The 21,258-nt window shown below is 40.4% G+C and overlaps 1 pseudogene; it reads right to left on the bottom strand.

The window, feature by feature from the left end:
- Nucleotides 1-10,194: 10,194 nt before the first annotated feature.
- LOC129085754 (40S ribosomal protein S24-like) lies at nucleotides 10,195-19,589 on the bottom strand (annotated as a pseudogene).
- Nucleotides 19,590-21,258: the final 1,669 nt, after the last annotated feature.

The following is a 21,258-nucleotide window of genomic DNA, read 5'->3' as shown; positions in this document are numbered from 1 at the left end:
GGTGGGTTCAACATAAGAAAAATTTTATAGTAGCCACCCTGCCATGAAAGGACATGGCTTCCCTCAGTGAGCAGTGAGTAACCTGCCCCTGGAAATGCTCAAGGAGAAGCTGCACAGGGATGTTGAGGCCAGTTTTGAGCATGAGATGGGCAAACCACTCACCAGGTATCCACTGAGGTCTACCATGTACCAGAAACTCCTCTGCACTTGTGGTTTCATTGGTCCTTAAAGTCTTACATTTTGATGATTCCAGTTTATATGGACTTACTCATCCTCATCCTCAGCTATTTTGCCCTACATTACCTGGTACTACTGATCATTGACCATGCCTCCTACAGTGCTGAAGGCCTGTGAAACTTCAAAATAAAATTTTATATTCTTCATATTTAAGAGCTACCACTGAGGGAATGCCACTGGAGAGCAGGAAGAGGAGGTGTCTCCGTCAGCTCCCGGAAAGCTCTTTATGGCAATGCAGTTTAAGAGCATGAACTTGGTATCAGACCGACTTAACTTTGCAGAGCCTCAGTTTCCTTCTCTGCAGAAGGGGGATGAAAATGCCTCCATAGATTGTGTCTGTAAATTGCTTAGCTTAGTCCTGGCCTATGGTAAACTGCTGCTCAGCCTCATCAAGACTATTATGAGGCTCTGCACAGACTCTGCCCAGGCTCTTAATTAACACCATACATGGTACACAGTAAGTGCTCAATAAATGGTAACTCTTAGAGGAACTAGTAACCACAAGGGTAGTGGAAGTATTAGTAGTTATAGTAGTAGTAATAGTAGCTAAACAAGGACTTAAAACAGACATCCTGACTCCTAGTCCAGTGCTCTTGCCAAAACACGGTGATGTGACTTCTATGCTTTGTGGTGATCAGCTGTGTGGCTCAGGACTTACCATGTCCCTCCCTTTTAAGAATGAAGAAATCAAACTAATATCCTGACATTTTATAAGTAACATTTGGCCTCCATTGTTTTTGCACTGTTCTCTCTGTGAAGAATATCGTGAGGATGATGGGGAAACGATAGGGAGGCTTGGAAACCCCAGTTTATCTAGAACAGTGCCAGTTTATGCCATTTTGGGGGGATAATTATTAATAGCCCTTTTTTCACTCTCAAAATGGTCATAGTTTGGATGACAAACCATAATGGTCACTCTAAACCTAACACCACTCTTAACTGTAGTCATTTAAACGTAGACCAAATTGCACAGATTCCAAACTATATTCAATTAGTATTTTTTAAAAAGTGACTGTCACTCTTAAGTGATGTGTGTCACTATCCTGGGCACAGATAAATGACACATCAGAATTGTCCAAATGGGACCATTTGCTAAGAATTTTCCTGTTTCTCTGAGTATCTGAAATGTGAAACTGACACCACTCTTTCCTACCGGACTCTGTCCTATCAATAGCATTTATTGTCTATCCCGCTGAGAGCCTAGTGAAAAATGAGTGGGGGCGGGAGGAGCCCCGGTGACTCTCTCTTTGCACACAGAAAGTTTAGCGAGGAGATCTCCTCCAGGCTTTTTCTCCCCCCCTCCCCGCCCTGAGTGTGGACAGGAAGGTGAATACACAAGCAGCTCCCTGGCTGGCCTGCAGTCGGAGTGGACTTGGAGAGTCCGTCTTTGGCATCAGCTGCTCCACACTCCCCAGATGAAATGTCAGCTGCCAGGACCAACTGGTCCCTCCTGGTGGTCTTTACAAAATGATTTTCCAGCTGTGAGAGGCTGCGCTACTGTTCTGCTGTTTGGCCACCTTCTCTCTGGCTGGCCCACTGGCAGCAGCCACGCAGGGCAGCCAGAATGAGTCAAATCAAAGGGTCGGCAATACGGCAGCCCCCAGCCCCTGTCCCTCCTCTCTCGGCTGTCTGATGTCAGATCATCAAAGGCCCTGCATATGGCCCTGTGCTTCCTCATCATTCACCTCACAGGCCCCTAGAATTTTCACAAGTCAGAGGAGGCGCCAGGAGAAAATTTGCGACCCCTGAGGGTACCCTAGGGGTGGTTAATAGCCAGGGAGGGGTGACAAGAAAGGGGGAAGTTTAGTATGCTGTAGTTCTCAATTGTTTGGCTAACAGCCAGAGGTTGACCTTGAGCTTTCGTCTGCCACATGGCAGAGGCACCAGCCGGGCAGCATGTTCTGAGGGCTCAGAAATAATGGAACTTGAAAATGCAAATGATTTGTAATGAATACTTCTCCCCTCCCTGCCCCTTTCCCCATAGTTCCGTGTGCAAAAAAAAAAAAAAAAAAAAAAAAAAAAAGGCTCTCATTTCTCAGCTTATAGGGGAAAGTCACTACTTGCTGTTAAGTCTAAAAGTGGAATACAGACTCATCCTGACAAGGCCTCTCTCTGCTGTCTGAGCCTTACGAGCTTGACTGTCGTGGATCACAGAGAAGCACTGTGTGCAATGTACTAAGACTTAATCCCCGCTGTAGGCACGAGCCAAAGGAGACTAGAGATAAAGAGGTTTTTATGAGAATGATGATCTGGTACTTACAAGGTGAAGGTCCAACTGTGGACTTACCTGACACCACACTGGGTCTCTGTATAAGACACTGGTCAGCTGTGTGTGCTTCTGGTGCTGGTTTGTAGCATCATTCTCCCAGGCCAGCTAGAACAGTGTTCAAAGCTGGTGGAAGGGAGGGGCAGATTCCAGGAATTGCCTGCGGCTCTGCCTCATACAGGTGCCTCCTACCTTCCAAAATGCAGCTTGTGAAGGAACTGAGGGGTTTGCCTTGCACCTCTCTGATACTGTTCCTGGATAACTTGATTCAACCTCTATCTCTGTCAGGTAACTGCCCTTGTGGGATTCATTCTTGGCTTTGAAATCTGAACCCCAGCATCTGTGGGCAGCATAATTGATGCTTAAGAAAAGAAACTTGCTCCCTCTTATTCCCCACGTCTAAATTCTGATTCTGGTGCATGGTTAAATTTCCTGTACCTCTGTGGGGTTTGCATGTAGGCAAGGAAGCTCTATGTATGTAATAAAATGTGTAAGACAGCGTAGGTCTGTGAAAATAAATGCAGACTGTCATAATTTTTATTTCAGTATCTCCCAAAGTTATCAAAAGTGTTTTGTAAACTGTAAAGTAATGTACAAATGCAAGTGGTTGTTGCTATGGTTATTTTATTTTATAAAATGTGTTTTTAAAAAATGCAAAAGTGATCTGGCTCGTAGAATTGGTTGTATGAGAAATATCAGATGAGCACAAAAAGTGCTAGCTTTGCCACATGGCAGTTGTTCAAAATCTGTTTCCAAGGGTCACACTTGTGCAGTATTGTTTGCCCTGCAATCCACTGTAAAGGCAAATTAGGGGTGTGTGTACTCTTAAAATGAGCCTTGGTAACAAAACCAATTTGGAACAAATTATAAGTAATGTGAGACTAACATTTTAAATTGTAAGATATACAAACTGAATTAATTAGTGGAAAACTGTATTATTAGATGCAGGGTATTTCACCATGCATTAACTGCTGTGCTCTCATAAACAAGCCCTATCTAGGATTGCTTTTATACTGGCTGTCACAGCTTGCATAAAGGAAGACAAAAATTAAACTGGAAGCTCTTTGAATATAGCCTAGCACTGGAAATCTCATTTGCCATTATTTTTTAAATCTACATGTCTTTTTCAAATGCTTAAATTATTTTTACTGAGCTATATAGGCAATGAGCCTGGATTTACACAGTTGCTCTTGGAATGGGCTTTGAAAGCATCATGTGGTGATTTTTTCAAAAAGGAAAATCTTGGTTATGGAGCCATGGACCATTGTCCTGGAGGAGAAGGAATCAGTCAGTGTTTCTGTAAAGGTGGTTAACCCGCAGGCAGAAACAACTGCTTAGGATATTGTGCAAATTTACATTTATGTTTGTTGATTCCATATTAAACTGAATAACCAGGCACATAGAAGGTAGAGCCCTCTTTTAATTAACCCTCTTGGTGTAGGCCCATGTGATTAAATATGACGGAGCTGCTCCTGGGGTTTCTGCTACTGAAAATACTAACAATAATCATTTGTTTTGTTTTTATATTTAAACACATTATTGCATAGCTTGGTGTAGAGATAATTACCAATTTTATCTCCTGTGTTTTTCTAATGTTCATTAATAACAATAAAGGGTTGTAGGTTAAAAACTCATTTAATTGCCTTTATGTTAATGACATTATGAATAGCCTTAGCTGCAAGATTCTAATTCTGTCCAGTATCCTCTTTCTCAGTGGAGCCCCAGGAGGGCTGCTCATTTTATCAGCATTACTGATTCAGAGTTTTTCCTTGCAGGTGGGTTTTTGTACATAATCAGAATTAATGCACAACACATTTTGCAAGGAATGGAGTAGAAGCACTCGGAATAAGTAATTAACTAGAGTGCCCAAGGAAATATGCCTGAGCATTTTTTTTTAGCTTATTCATAAAACATTAAGAACAGTCATAAACACAGTAGAAACAATTTCCTGGTAATGTGCTTTTAGACTATTTTCTGGCTCCTTTAAAAAATGTTTAAAAAATTTTTCACATAGGAGAAAGATCTCTTTTAAACTGAAAATTCAGATGCAGATAAAACGCCCAACATGTAGCATTTTGGGATTAGGTGTGCCTTTGTGCTCCTGCCCCCAAGCTGGCAGAGTCTGGGCACCATTTCCCTTCTCTTCCCCTGCCCCCATCTCCATCACATAATTTATCAGGCAGGAAGAGGAGTGGATGCAGCCTGCCACATCCCAGAAGATGTGATTACCCCGCTATTCCCAATCTCTAGCATTAACCTCTTGGCATGGGAAAGAACGCCCAGGGAGGAGAAAGGAGGCAAAGAGCAAAGAAGTACTGTAGTGGCTGCTGTGGTGTACCCCCTAGACCCCCCTAGACTGACACCCTAATCCTGCCAACCCTTGATAGCTGACAGCTCAGCTGAGTCACTGTCTTTGGGTCATCAGGGTCATGCCCCTACCCGCACTCCCAGGCATTCTGCATCCAATGACTGGCCAATAGGGGAATTTTAAAGTCTGGTCCCCTTTGCCTCAAGGTGGGATAATTCAGAGGCCATCCTGATATCAGAGGGCCCTGGGGCACTGGCTGAGGTCCTAATCCTGCCTCCCTCATCCCTCCTCACCGATGTTGTTCCAGAGAGTGCTCCCTGATAAACCTCCTAGCACAAACCTCAGAGTCTATTTCCCAGGGACCAGAGACCCGGCTCACAACAGACACGTAAGCCACAGCGATCAACTGGCCCATCTCCACGCTGTCTGGTGGGCAGCAGACATTCCTGGGCCTCTTTGACATTGCTATCCACTTAGGTGTGTTTTGGGCACAGAGCTTGACCCCCTGGATGGTGCCGGGAGCAGGGTGCAGATATAGTGCCCTCATGTTGAGTAAGCATCTTACAAGCTAAGGCATATGAAAATGTTTAAAAAAATCACAGACCTTGGAGTGAGATGGGTGGATTTCATGTACTGGTTCTAGTTTTTGGACGAATTACTTAACATCAATGAACCTCAGTTGTCTCATCTGGAAAGTGGAGCTAATAGCACAGGAAATGTTTATATAGTGTTTAGCTCAGTGCTCAATACATAGTAAAGCTTAATAGATTCAGTAGCTCATTTTTCTTCTTGTCTATTTTCATACTATTATTCACATACAGGGTATGATTTTAGATACTGAAAATAATCTTCACTATCAGCCATACCAGTTCCTTCAAGACTGAGGTTTAGAATATCCCTGGTTCACATGAAGTTCAGCATGAAACCTCAGTGGGAGCCCACAGAGGAAGGTGGTTCTGGTCAAAGGAAGAACCAGAATATGCATAAGATCCCAGGTGACTTAGATCAAGGCCACATTTAGTTCTTCTAAACACTAGTAAGGAGAAGTATGCAATGATTTTATTTGCTAGGTACTTGGAGTCTTTCATGCTTTAGCTAATTTAATTCTCACAGCATCCTTAATTAGTAGTTATTGCGCCCATTTTACAATGGGGGAGACTTAGGTTCAGAGAGGTTAAGTAACTTGCCCTGGGTTACTCAGCTAATAAGTTGCACACCAAAACCCTTGTCTTTAACCACACTTAATAACAAAGAACCCAAAGCTTGATAATTTATTTAAAATTACCCCCAGTATATCAATATTTCCCAAACAATGATATGTAACCAAAATTTCAAGTCCCATCTAAAATCCATTTTATGGTAGTGCCTGGTGCTAATAACATTTCATGGTGAAGTCAAACTATCCTGGTGCTTTAATGGATAGAGGCCTTCCTTTGCTTGTAACATCAAAACTTGGAAGCACAACTCCCTTGGTCTTAAAATTAAAGACAAGTGTATAGAAAGCCCAGTTTAAGAGACATGGGTATAATCATTGTTCAAAAGAATGTCATATTAGATTTTGGTTAATTTCACTGCATATTCAAAAATGCACTGAACCCTGACAGGTATAGCTCACTGAACTGGATGCAGGCCTGCGAACCAAAGGGTCACCAGTTCGATTCCCAGTCTAGGGCATAGGGCTGCGTTGCAGGCCGGGTGTCCAGTGGAAGGGCACATAAGAGGCAACCACACATTGATGTTTCTCTCCCTCTCTTTCTCCCTTCCTTCCTCTCTCTGAAAATAAATAAATAAAATCTCTAAAAAAAAAAGCATTGAGTAGAGGTATATTATTTCCTTATACTGCTATAAGGTTGTATTGCACACAAAACTTTATCAAATGTTTTAAAACTTATCTGACTTTATAACAAATTGGTAAGTGGATATTAGAATCCCATCTGCCAGATAAGACTCCACTTTTTAAAAAAAAAATTTTTAAATCATGTTTATCCTATGACAGTTGTCTCAATTTTTACCCCTTTACCTCCCTCCACCCATGCCACCCCCACCTCTCCACTCCCACAGTCAATTCCCACTCTGTTGTCCATGTCCATCATTCATTCATGTTCTTTGTCCAATCCCTTCCCTTTTTTTCCACCATTGTCCTCTTTCCCCATCCCCTCTGGTCACTTTCAGTCTGCTCCATGTCTCCGTGCCTGTGGTTTATTTTGTGCATTAGTCTATTTTGCTGAACAGATTCAACTTATAGGTGAGATCATATGGTATTTGTCTTTCACTAACTGGCTTTTTTTCACTTAGCTTAATATTCTCCAGTTCCATCCATGTTGCCGCAAATGGTAGGAGTTTTTGCTTGCTTGCTTGCTTTTTCTTTCTCTCTTTCTCTTTCTTTCTTTCTTTCTTTCTTTCTTTCTTTCTTTCTTTCTTTCTTTCTTTCTTTCTCTCTTTCTTTCTCTCTCTTTCTTTCTCTCTCTCTTTCTCTCTCTCTCTTAAATGCAGATTGATTTTATTTATTTTTTAAATGTTAAAGTCAATAAAATATTAAAAAATTTAAGACCATTATAAATTTTCAGCCATTAAAACAACATGACACCAGCAGAGAAATAATCAAGTACATCAATGAAATGAGCATTCTAGAAACAAACATATATATCTGTCTAACAATGTAATATATGATTAAATTGATACTTCAAATCAATGGGGAAAATAAGGCTTATTCAACAAAAAAGGTACATGGACCACTATTACTTGAAATAAAACAAACATAGAGCCCTATTTCACACATTATACAAGAAATATTTAGGTGAGTTAAAAATTAATATGTAGAATCTAAGGAGTTTTAGGAGATAATATAAACTAATATTTTTCTTACCCTGAAGTAAAATATTCAAACCCAGAAGCTATAAAGTAAAATATTGACAAGATGATTATATTAAACATTTAAGACTATATAGTAATAAACATATAAAAAAAGTTAAAGGACAAGTAACAGAATAGGAAAGTATGTGCCACACATCTACAAAAGAGTAAATGGTTGTGTGTGTGTGTGTATGTGTTTAGGGAAAAAAATTCTACAAGCCTTTAATCAATAAATGGATAAAGAATACCAAAAAGTCATTTAAAACTTTTTAACAATAATAGAAACAGGCAAGAAATATACAAAAACAGGCTTAGTTTCAACAAATAATAAAGGAACAAAATAAGACATCATTGTCACAATCAGATTAATAAGTATTAGAGATACTGGTAATATCAAGTATTGGCGACTGTGAAAGGAACTGGGTATTCATAGACTCTTTTTCTTCATCCTAAAGAAGTCCCGTTAGCATATTTTGCAGTGCTGGTTTGGTGGAGGAGTATTCTTTTAGCCTTCTTTTGTCTGGGAAACTCCTTATTTCACCTTCCATTTTAATTGAGAGCCTTGCTGGGTAAAGCAGTCTTGGTTGCAGGCCTTTGCTTTTCATGACTTGGAATATGTCTTGCCACTCCCTTCTGCTTTGCAGTGTTTCTGTGGAGAAGTCAGATACTAGCTGAATCTGGGCTCCCTTTTATGTTAGTACCTCTTTCTCCCTTGCTGCCTTTAGGATTTGCTCTTTGTCTTTGATACTTGCCATTTTAATGATGATGTGTCTTGGAGTGGGCCTCCTTGGGTTCCTCTTGAATGGGACCCTCTGTGCTTCCTGGACCTGTGTGGCTTTTTCTCTCCTTCAATTAGGGAAGTTTTCCATCATTACTTTTTCAGACAGGTTCTCTATCCCTTGCTCCTCTCTTCTCCTTCTGGTATCCCTGTTATACGGATATTATTACGTTTCAGGTTGTTCTGCATTTCCCTAAGCGCCTCTTCATTCTTTTCGAGTCTTTTTTCCTTTTCTTGCTCTTTCTGGGAGCTTTTTTCTACCTGGTCCTCCAGCTCGCTGATTTGATCCTTGGCTTCATCTAGCCTGCTTTCGATTCCTTCTACTGTGTTCTTCAATTCAGAAATGGTATTCTTCATTTCCTCTTGTCTCTTATTGATAGTTTCTATGTCCTTTTTCATGCTGATATAGTTTGCAGTAAGTTCCTCATGGCTTCTCTGCAGTTTTTTTGTAATTTTCTCTGAGTTCACTGAGCTCATTGAGCTTCCATAGAACCGTTGTTTTGAACTCAATATCTGATAGTTTACTTGCCTCTGTTTCATTGAGTTCTCTTTCTGGGGATTCCTCCGTTCCCTTCGAGTGGGGGTGTTTCTGTGTCTTCCCATTATTTGTGAGACTCTTCTTTTCTGTTTCTGCTTCTTAAATTGATGTGTCTTGATTTCCTGACTTTGTGGTGTGATCTTCTATGGTAGGAGACCCCTGTTTTTACTTTCTGGACCTGCCTCTGATGATGTCAGCTGTTGATCTTGTCTGACTTTAGGCAGTTTGTTGGAGATTTCCAGGAATCTACTGTCTGTGGCTGTCTCCTTCAGCTGTTAATCAAGTCACTCTGCACTCAGCAGGCCTGCTTGGAGAGTTCAGGGTGATGCGGAGTCCCTCCTGGGGGCGGGGTCATTGGGTTCTCTCATGGTGCTGCCACTCAGGGGAGTGGTCTCTGCCTGAGCAAGATGGCTGCTGCCACATGGGGGATGAGTCAGCATCAGGATCCTTCCAGCCACTCTCTCAGTTCTCTCCCCAAAGCTTCCTTCCCCAGTCTCTCCTCAGGCATCTCCAGCCCACTCTGCCCCCACCTTTGCAGGAGACCAGGGTAAGTGGCTGCAAATAAGAATTTATATGTTGGCTCTTTAAACAGCTCTTTGTGTCTCCAGCCGCCCATCTCTGGCAGAGAGCAATGGTGCTGCTTTTCGCAGCTGGCTGTTATCTGTGCACTTTTGGGGCTCTGGTGCTGGAGGCTGGAGATCTCCGCTTTTGGTTTAGACCCCACTCTCCTCAGAGGCATCCAACTGGCCCTTCCAATATCCTTCTGGTGCTGCCGCCCGCGGGTGCCCTGCTCGCCTTCTTGAGTCTCCACCATACTCCTTACCAGTTAGGTTGTGCTAAAGCTGATTCTTCTGTCTCCGAGGTTATAAGGCTCCTCTCTCGCTCTTGTTTAGTTGTTTGTTCCAGGTGATTTCTCCACAATTTAGTTGTAATTCCAGGTTGGTCCTGGGAGGAGATCAGTGTGACTTCCACTCACTCCTCTGCCACTTTGATTCTCCCACCACTTCTTTAAAGAAGCTGTCCAAATGACAAACAGTCACTTGGCAGTAGAGATGAGTCTAGATCCCCATTCTCTAGAACCTTTGCTGCTCGAAGTGTGGTCCTTGGGCCAACAGTATCACCTGAGAGTTTATTAGAAATACAAACTCTTGGACCCAATCCAGATCTACGGAATCAGAATCTGTCTTTTAACAAAGCCCCATAAGTTTATGTGCTCATAAATGTCTGAGAAGCACTGTCTGAGATCCTCCCCCCAATTCTCTTTCTAGAGTCCAGGCTGTAAGCCCCATGAAGAGAAGGTCTGCATTCTGGCTTGTCCACCACCATCTCCTCAGCATTTGCATGGTGCCCAGGCCAGAGGAGGACTTCTATTGAACAACAATGATCAATAACTGTATCATTGGGTAGTTTGGCCTCCTGGCCAGTTGGTATCTGTATCTCTTCCTAGAGGAATCAATAATTTTCTGTGTTCCTGAAGGTCCACCATCAGCACAAAGGTATTTGCCTTGTTCATTTGAAAACAGTGGGGTCATGCTTGAAAGAAATACTGAAGCCTGTGGTTTTCTACCCTATTTATCAGCCTCCAGAACACGTGCCTGCAGGGAGTGAGAACATTGTATTGTGTAATTATTTAAATGAAAACAACAGGATGAAGAGAAAAGGCTATTTATATCAAGTGCTACTAATTAAATGGGAAATAATGGGCCCTGCTGAGAAAGGATACAGTCAGAAAGAGCAAGAAAAACTTCCTGCCAGTGAAGTCTAGCAGACAATGGGACAGTTTTCCTAGCGGGATAATTATGACTCGAGGAGAAGACTGTCCAAGGCAGGATGAGATAAATAACAGGAAAGAGTAATGTGCTTCCAACCCCGTTATCAATGATGCTTTTAGGCACCAGCTCCAGGTCACAGATTTTGAACACACTGAATGCTTAATTCAGTGCTGCCCTTTCACCCAAAATATCTCAGGGTAGGAAAAAAATGTGTGTGCCAGTCCAGTGCTCTCTGATTTAACTCTTCACTGAAATACTCTAGGAATAAAAGATGGGGGAGGAAATTATAACTGCTTTGCTCTCCCGCCCAGAAGGTGATTTTCACGTCAAACAGCTGATAGAATAATAGTGTGGCCATCAAAAAGCTTGCAAATGTATATACAATCATGCTGTTGTCTTGATTTCAGACCTCCCAGCCTCCAGAACTAGTAGAAATAAATTTCTATTTTTTTAAGACAAAAAAAAGTAAAAAATAAAAAGCTTGTAAAGATGATTTCCAAACCCTGTCTTATTTTTCTTCATGATCACTCTGGAAAAAAAAAAAATTATAAGCAGGAGATTGGTAGTGTGGAGGTGAAAGTCTCTTCAGAAAATCAGTGCAGATTTAGGTTGCATAAAGAGATGATTTAGAAGCCACCGCTTTGAAAACAACTTGTTTTTTCATTAGTTGGACCTAGTTCATGGCTATGATATAAAAAAAAAATACAATTTAAAACATATATTGCAGAGTATATTTGACTTTCAGTTTGTCCTTGGAAGACTTGGGGCCTAAGTAAAGAGAGTTCACAGAGAAGTCAAAAGGCTGTGAGTCACAGATGCCCACCGAGCAATCTCGGCGCCCTTATTTAAAAATAAAAGATGCCCTTATTAGCTCAGGCTCTGGGAGAGAAACACTTGGTTCACATTCAGGTACACCCAGTTTTTCTGACACCTTGTCCAAGAGTTTCGTTCTTCTAGGTCTTGTGTCTTCATTAGTAAGATATAGATCAGCAATAGAAACTACTTCTAGCCCTGGTCAGTGTGGCTTGGTGGGTTGGAGCATCATCCTGCAACCGAAAGATGCATGTTTGGTTCCTGGTCAGGGCACATGCCTAGGTTGCGGGTTTGATCCCCAATCTGGGCATGTGTGCTCCGGGGCCAGGCATATACCAGAGGCAACCAGTTGATGTTTCTCTCTTGCATCAGTGTTTCTCACTCTCCTTTCCTCTCTCTAAAAGCAATGAAAAAATGCCCTCTGGTGAGATTAAAAAAAAAACAGAAAAAAGAAAAAAAGAAATCATTTCTATGGTGGCTGGGAGGAATAAATGCCATAGCTCCATTCCATAAATGGAATATGTGTTGCCTGGCTGAGTTAGGTTCTAGGTAAAAGTTAGCTGCTTTTGCTATGTAAATGAACAGTTTCTATTTGAAAATATTTCTAATTTTTTCATATACTTATCATTTACCTTTTATGAAACTGAAAAAACGAGAAATGAGAAAAGTCACCTGGAGCCTATTTCTTGCCTTAATGAGCTTACAAACTAATTGGGAAATGATATGGGGAGAGGAAACTATTAAGAAGAATAAAGAGGGAATATGATGACAATCAAACAAGAAATGGTGGCTGGGAGAAGAGAGAGGATAAGAGTGGGGGCAGCGCAAAGAGATTAAAGGCAGGGGCAGTGGGAAAGGGCTTCAAGGAGGAATAAACTGGGCTAAGACAGGGCCCTGGGGGACATGGATTTTGAGAAGGGTGATGAGCTGCACAGAAATGAAATTGTGCTAGAGCTGCTCTTGAACTACCCTGGTCATCTGACAGGACACTTTTACTTGGGAGTGCCTCTGGTGAGCATGTGGTGACTTGTCTTTATGGCAACCTTCAGATTACATACTTAATGGCTCTTGGACAAGAAACTCACTCACTCATGTTTATTGAGTATATCTTATATGCCAGGTACTGGGGTTATAGATATGAACAAGACAAATCATGCCCTGATCTTTATAGAGCTCATATTCTACTGGTGGAGATATAAAATAAGCACATAAACATACCATATCGTATCAGTAGAGATTAAGCAGGGCAAGGAATGGGGGAGGATGGCAGGTGGCTATTTTGCATGGAGTGACTGAGGTCTCTGAGGGTGTGACCTGTGAACAAGGCCTGAAGACTAGAGGAAGAGTATTTCATACAGAAGGAACAGGAGGTGCAAAGGCCCCAGTGTGGTATTACATTTCTCACTGGGGAAGAAGGTCTGTGTGGCTAGAATGGAGTGAACATGACTGAGTGCTGTGTACAGATTTCTTCCATAGCACACCAGTTACATCTCCTCAAATGACACACTAATGAGCACAATATAGCTCAGAATCATTGATCATAACTCCAAAAGTAAGTTAACAAACAGAGTTGAAGGGATACCATGATGCAGTTGGCATTTGCAAGATGGTCAACTCATTTATTTGAGGCAGAATTAAGGTAAGTCTGATTGCTTAGGCTATAGTTAAAGCAGACTCCTTGGATTGAATTACTTTCCATCTTTCTACTTGCTTGATTATGATTATTTAATAAAGTTAATATGTTTAGTAAAAATCCATGAAACAAGTATATTTTTGATAATAGTAAATGAGTACCTTGTGCGCTGGAACTGTCATCTTGGGGCGTCCCCCTGAATAATGCCATATTATTGTCTCACACCAATAATTCAAGTGACAATGTGTTGTTGCAGGTCTGTTAACGTGAAATCTTGAACTAAATCTGTCAAAAGTTTTTTCTTTCTTCTTTCCTTCCCTCATTCCTTCTTTCCTTCCTTCCTTCCTCCCTTTCTTCCTTCATTCCTTCCTTCCTTTTTTGCAAACTGGCTAAAATGTTTAGCACCAGGAAAAAAGATGCCCTGGAAGCAATATGTTAAGAAACCTTTGTTTCAACATGAAGAAAGAGTGGTTTTATTTAATAATTTCTGCCACCAGTCTGGTATTCCAATTTTGATTTGCCCATTTTCTTAAACTGTGCTGATAAAATGTATACATCTAACATGCAAACAGTAACACTTCAATATCCTCACTGGAGGAAGAGATAATTATTGATATGTATGTGTAAATGGTATGTTCTTCAACTTCTTGATTCCTTAACCTTTCTGTGGAAAAGACTCTTGGGACATTATTGAGGAAAAAGTGGTTTTTCTTTCCAGATGGATTTGTTGGCTGGGGTAATATTTTCAGTTATGCCAATAAAATGAAAGGGAGACAGAAAATCAGGCAACCGCAGAAGTGGTTAGTGTGGGACTATTACCAAGGCAGAAATGAGGCCAAAGAGATGATAAATGTGTGCCTCTCACCCACTCTATCAGCTGAAGCCTGACCTGGATCCTCTTCTCCATCTGAGCTCCAAGCAAGCCACCATTTTTCACAGCGGCACTTAATAGTGGACATTAACTTAGCCCTCCCCGAAAGGGCTGACCTGCAGTCTACACTCAGTGCTTCTCCAAACTGTAATCACTTGCTCACTTGGTAATTTTATCAAATAGCATGCACCTTTTCCAGCCACTTATTGCCCAATTAAGTCAAGTTCTCACTGAGGGGGTCCAGCTGGCTTCAAGTTATCTTAGATGAATTGATTGAAGACATTCTGCAATCTATGAACCCAGTTTAATGATCTAGGTGATAATACTTGTAATTCTTCTCAGTCAGGGGAATTTGCTGCAGCTGTTGTCGGCAAATCCATGTTCTGATACACTGAAGTACCAGAAAAGCATTAATCTGCCCTCAGAGTTCCACAGAGATGGCTGAATTGTGAAAAGGGAAATTTAAAATTCACTCAGCATTGCCAAGGGTAGACAATCTGATGTATTCTTATTTTATCCCATTGTAAATGTTTTTTTAAAGGTGTAATTAGGGAAGACTATGTTACTGATAATACTTCATCAGGAATGGTGAAAGGCAAATAAATGTTCACTCGACATTACTGCTGAAAACAGCATATCAAATGTTTGAGATACAAAAAAAAACCACACTGCTTTAAGGAAGGAACAAAGTATTTTCTAAAATATTGGAGTGGGGTTCCAAGGACAAAAGTCATCATTCGTATATGAAGTGTTTCATAGAAGAAACAAATAGTAAGAGTTTGTGCCCACCCCCTGGATTCGTGGCTATTGAAGTGATAATGAAGAAGTGTCATACAGTGACAGGGGCCTTCAATGGATCTCCGAACACTTTTTTGCACAGTGACATATTTTTACAAAGTAATCATTAAATAATTTGCTAGCTTTCTTTCCTATCAGTGCATTTGTTCCCCGAACCACTGAAATGTTAATTCTCCTCCCTGTGAAGCAAATGCTGTAAATAACACTCCTGAGGTTTTTCTGGGTGTTGCAAATTCAGGATACTTAGAAACACTATCCTACAGTGGGTCTGTGAGGTTTGTGTTTACAAACTGAAAAGCTGGTTTTGATTTCCGTATGAAAAGTGGCAGCTGTGATATTAATTTACGTTGTGCTGAGAGGCGGATGTCACTCTTCTTCTGGAGAGTGGGTGCCTTTCACTGAGAGATGTGATTGAACTTGGCTTTGGGAATGTGTGACTTGCTGAGAAAGTCTGGTGCTTTTGATGAGATTTTAAATTCTTTCCAATGATGCAGGGAAAACTATGAACGAGAAAGAATGTATTTCCAAGTGAAGTTTTGGCTTTGGTGGGAAAACTTAATTGGATCAGGCCATGCTTTAAATTTAGGGGTCCAAGTTTAACCAAAACAGAAAGCAGGAAAAAAGGAATGATATTTTTCTTTCCTTTTTCTAACCAGGAAAAGGCAAAGTCAGGTGGAGCCTCTGGGATTTGGTATAAAAAAGTTTTCTCTGAGAACAAAACATGTGATCATTCAAAGAACTCTTTTCTGCACTTCCTTTTTTGCCTCTATGTCAGGGGTCCCCAACCCCTTGGCTGTAGCCTGTTAGGAACCCATTGCAAGCAAAGCTCCCCTCAGCTCTGCCTCCTGTTCCACCCCAACCCTTATCCACCCAGCGAGGGGATGGGGGGTGAGGGAGCCCGTGAGCAGGGTGAGTGAAGCTCACCTGAGTTCCTCCTCTTGTCTCTCCCTGCCCCTTGCCAAAAAGATTGGGGACGACTGCTCCACGTTACCCGCTTCGTTAATGGGTTAACCTAACTCAACATTTTCTAACTGTTGCAAATGAAACATGTTATCCAAGTGGAATTAATAATAGCTAATAATAAACACTTGTCACATGTCAAACTCTGGTTCTAAGAACTCCACATGGGTTAAAACTCAGTTAATCCTTACAGCAATTTAGGAAGTCAATGTTATTTTTGCCCTCATTTTGCAGATGAGGAGATGGAAGAACAGAGAGGTTAAATAACTTACTCAGCTAGAGAGTGCCAGAGCCAGAGTTTGAATCAAGTAGGCTGGATGTAGTAGTGTCTATGTGCTAAATTGACTATATACTGTTTCTCTGAATTTAAAAAAAATTTTATTCACTGATTGGAGAGGGAGAGAGGAAGGGAGAGAAACACTGGGTTGTTGTCCCCTTTATTAAATATATTCTTTGGCTGATTCTTGAAGGTACTCTGACCAGGGATTAAACCCGCAACCTTGGTGTATCAGGAGAATGCTCTAACCAACTGGGCCACTGGCCAGGGTGCCTCTCTGACTTCTTTATAGGTATAAAGCTTCAAGTTATCTCTGTTTTAACTTTCCAGTCTATATCCAATGTTATCTCCACAGGGAAATAATTACAGAAGATCAAAAGAACAACTGATGCCACAGTAAATGAAAACCACAACTGTTCCAACTTCTCGTCTTCAGTAAGTCTTTCCCGAGACCTATTATATGGGGTCTGGCAATCCTCCAAAGAACTCACAGCACTTCACAAATTTACTTGAGTCATCAGTACATTAGCAAAGTGTTGTGAAGGGTAGATATTCGGCTTTTCTTATTTTTCACAGAACAACACAAAAAAGTGAAATGTCAGGTTGATCTTAAACTTATTCTCTTGGGTCTTAGCTTGATTTCTCCTTCAGGCTTATTTTATCTCATTGAAATATGAATACACATGTCCTTTTCCATACATATTCAGATTATTGTTGGGGACAGAGAATCTCTTATTTAAATCCAGTGCTGTTGGAAAAAAAAATAGCTGTTGTAAAAAATTAAGTCATACTATGCATGTGAAAATTTGGGGTAGAGATGAAGATATAGGAGGGAGGAAAATCTAAATACCATATGAAAGTTAACTGTAATTTTATCTAAACTTTATAGATGACAAAACTGATGCTAAGGCCACATACCAACTTTTATGTTTTATGGCTTAGGGCATCTCTTTCAAGAAATAAAAATGTATGAAATGTGAAAGTATTTTTATTGAGCAATCATATATTTTCTTTTAAAATGTGCATAATCTCTGTTAAAGCTTCATAGGTTATAGCCTCATGTTATATACCCTCACATAACACTCTATACTTTTCTTCTTAGCATTTACCACAATTTTAATCAATTAATGCATGCATAATTGCTTATTTAACTTTGATTTCCCTAAACAGAAAGTTCCATGAGGACAATAAATGCAACTGTAGTTTTCATAACAATATCCACAGTGTATCTGGCACATAGTAGGTGCTCATATAGATATTGAATGATGTAAATAAATGACTGAATGAAATATTTTTGTTATTTACTAAGAGTAAAACAAGGTTTTGTTTTAAAGTAATAAACTTTATTTTTTAGAGAAATTTGGGTCCACAGCAAAATGGAATGGAAAAGTGCAGTTACCACATAGGCCCTGTCCCCACACATTTGCAGCTTCCCTTGCTATAGACTAAAAGAGTGTTTTAAACTAAAACAGTTCTGCTTGGTTTCCTAGTCTAATTTATGTGGAATGCAATCACTGGAGAATAACGAAGCTCTTAAAAAAAACAACGCCCCCCAGACAGTGACTTAAATATGAGAAGTTTGTTTCTCTCCCAAGGAACAGTCTGGCTGATACAGGCTGGAGGGGTTACTCTGCTCCATGTAGCCAGGATGGATCTGCCATCCCAACATATGGCTTCCGAGCTGCTCAGGTTGTCACTGCTTCCAGCTGGTAGGGAGGGAGATGAGCCAAAACCCAGCTCAGGAAGCCCTTCCTAAGTTGGTGATGACACAGAAGTTGTATACCTCTCTTCCTTGCACATCCCGTTACCCTACACTTTAGGCCTGTGGCCACTGCTAGCTGCCAAGCAACCTGGGAAATGTAATTGCTGGCTAAGTGACCATGTGGTCAGAAATATGGAAAATATGGATTTTGAAGGACAACCAGGAGTGTGACACAGCCATGGATGAGAAATGTTTATTAAAATAGACAATCTGATGAACTTGAAGTAAGAGGAACCAAAGCCATCAAGCTCTAATCTTAAAATATCTCAATAGGCCCTTCTCACCAATATGAACCACTTTATTCATTGGTAACAGGAATTTTAAACATGGAAGAAAGGAGTTGTGTTATATAACAAGAGGAAGCTGGGCAAAAGAACTGAATAATGAGAGGAACTGGCTTTTTGCTTATTATTCATTTTCTGAATCATACCTTTCCTTTTTCAATGAAGAAAATGCTATAGTAGGCAGCCTCTTAGGTGGAAGCCAGTGACCTCAGCCTTTTAGTATTACCCTCGGAAGTCCCCTCCCCTTGAGTGTGGGCTGGACTTACTGAATTCCAGTAACTGGGTAACTAAATGACTAATACAAGTAGATGAATAACTAATCAAGCTCTGCATGACTAATATGCCTATCACTATAAAATAGTTTCTAACTTTTCTATAATTCTCTGGTAGTGATTTTGTGTAATGAGTATCTTTAAGCATCTAATTAACCAAGACTATAATTTAATCTGGTTTCCAAAGTCCAATCTTGGAACCCTCAGGGATCCCCGAGTCTCTTTCCATGAAGTCAAGCTATTTTTATACTACTAGAATGTTATATGTCTACTTCAGTCCTATTCTCTCATGAGGGTACAATGAATTTTCCAGGGACTACATAACATGGGGTAATGTTATTGCTCTAATGGCCTATGGATTGTATGCTTCTATAACCTTGTGTTTTCTAGAATTTTCTAAGGTAGTTTTAGAGGTATAAGCATACATTTTTGAGATTAACTCAGTTGTTTGAAGTACTCCTGTGCTGTAAGTTATCTTCATATATACCTGGTATAACCTCTGTAACCGCAATATGGTCCAATGATTTATCATTTTGAAATCCCAAAGTTTACCTCACATCTGTTCAGAAGTAAAACAAAAAGTACACTTCTGTTTTTTTGTTTTGCAGTGATATTTTAGAATTTTCTCAGTTAAAATTTTTAATATGGTTAAGTGTTGGATAGATATGACCCCCACAAACAAAATATCTTTGCATTCTCAATCATTTTTTTCACAAAGAACTTCTAAATTTTTTTGTGAAAAAATCTGCATAATCACCATAGATGAAGTCCCTGAAGAAGACTTACTCCTCCTTTTTGCCAGCCCCAGCACTGCAGTCCCCCTGACTTTGTTCATTCTGGTCTTATGTCCCTTGCGCTGTTTTCTTGAGGTCTTCTCATACAGGCCATGACTTACAAGTCTATGTTTGGGTTCATATTTCTTTGCATAATCCAAAGAATCATAAGTCATGCCAAAAGCAATTGTCTTGCCACCACCAAAATGGGTTCTGAATCAAACACGGAGATGACATTTGGTGTTGTCTTATACATTTTGGCTAGTTTTTCCTGAATTTCTGTCTTGGGTACCGTTATCTTTGCAGGGTGAAGAATGTCAATGACCATTTTTTTCTGCTGAAGTAGTCTATTAGTCATGAAATTCCTGGTCCAGATGGTTACTGTGTTGTTCATGATGGCGGCTGATCTTTAAGCACCAGTCATTTTGAAGAGTATAAAAGGATTATGACACCAGAATGTTTTAGAATTGCTGGTTTAATCCATCAATGGTGAAATATGATGGAACCCCTACATGTGTTCAACATTGTGCTATGTACTATAAGTGACACAAAAATATGAACATAACCTTTTCCCATAAGTTGCTTAAAATCTAATTGTGGAGGTAAGACTCATTTGTTGTCTGAGGTATAGACTATAAAGCTAAACATTGTAGTAGAGACCATAAATGCAACAGAAGTACATAGAGGGTGGAGGCTGGTGTGGGTAGAATAATTGTGGAGTGATTAATGCTAGGAGAAAGGCATTTCAGGGCTTCTAGTGAGAACCTCCATGACTATGAAGAGAAAACAGTGGGGGGATGTATCATTGAGGGTGTGGGGAATGTAAAGCCAAGTCTCTGGCAGCTCTCAGCCATGTGTTATGCTTTGATTTGGGGAACTGCTAAGGAAGCCCTGTCTGCCAAGTGCTTTCAACCTCCATGAGTGACTTATTAGACATAACCCTCAATGAGACACACAACTCTGACCCACACTTCCCTTAAGTAGGAAACTTGGAATCTTGCATGCTGTAAAACTCAACTTCATCATATTGAAATCCATACCCAGAATTTTGAAGATGCCACTAATGTTGTGTGTATGTGAGGGTCAAGATGTTTTTTTATTTGTGGGTATTTCAGCACTTATTTTGGTGAAAATAAGAAAAAAGTTATTTTCCTGCTTTGGACAAAAGGTACCACTGCTTCTGTTAGATCAGGAGGAATTAGAAAACTTGTACACTAGTCTGCCATGTGAAGGTATTGGGTCTTCTAGTAAATCCAGCTATCCAACTGTCAGTTTTACTGTTTATAAGAGGGAGATGTTTTTCCTGCACACCTCACAATATAATTAGAGTGATTGATCATACAATAGAATGTATATAAAAGTGCACTGGAAACTGTAAAGCCCTATTTAACATTACAGTAATCCTAATAAGAAAAAGCTAACATATTGAGGGCTTATTTCATGCTAAGCATTGTAATAAGCACTTTCCTCCCATTATCTCAATTACTATTAAGTATGTTTGATCTTATTAAACTATAACATAATATTGAGAACTTTGTTATGATCACTAGATTCATGGTACACAGAACAGAATGCCCTAAGAGTAAATTTTTTTGAAAAGGTAAAAATAAAACCAAGAAATAAGAGTTCCTGTTTACTGAAAACTCCCTTAATTCTTGGACTCTGGGAAGCAGGAAGGAGAGTTTGACCTCAAGGAGGTTTGCCTGTGTACTTCTTTCATAAGAGTATGATGTCCAAGTATGGGTTGCCTGTAAATTACAACATAACCTCCCTTAATGGAGAAGCAATTTTTTTGTTGTTGTTGTCAGAAACTTTATAGGAAGATCAATCAAGATGGCAGAGGAGTGAGTGGAAGTCACACTGACCTCCTCACAGGACCAATTTGGATTACAACTAAACTGTAGAGAAATCACCTGGAACAAACCACTGAAAAATAGTGAGAAAGGAGCCTTATAACCTCGGACAGACAGAAGAATCAGCTTTAGCACAACCTAACTGCCATGTACCCTGGGCTCTGGCAAAGACAGGGACAGAGTGGGCTAGGGACACCTGAGGAGAGACCA

Source organism: Pteronotus mesoamericanus, unplaced genomic scaffold (assembly GCF_021234165.1).
Source record: "Pteronotus mesoamericanus isolate MK-2021 breed Mesoamerican mustached bat unplaced genomic scaffold, CSHL_Meso_final scaffold_31, whole genome shotgun sequence".
NCBI lineage: Eukaryota > Metazoa > Chordata > Mammalia > Chiroptera > Mormoopidae > Pteronotus > Pteronotus mesoamericanus.
Note: the sequence above shows the minus strand (reverse complement) of the source record. Positions and strands in the feature narration are given on the sequence as shown.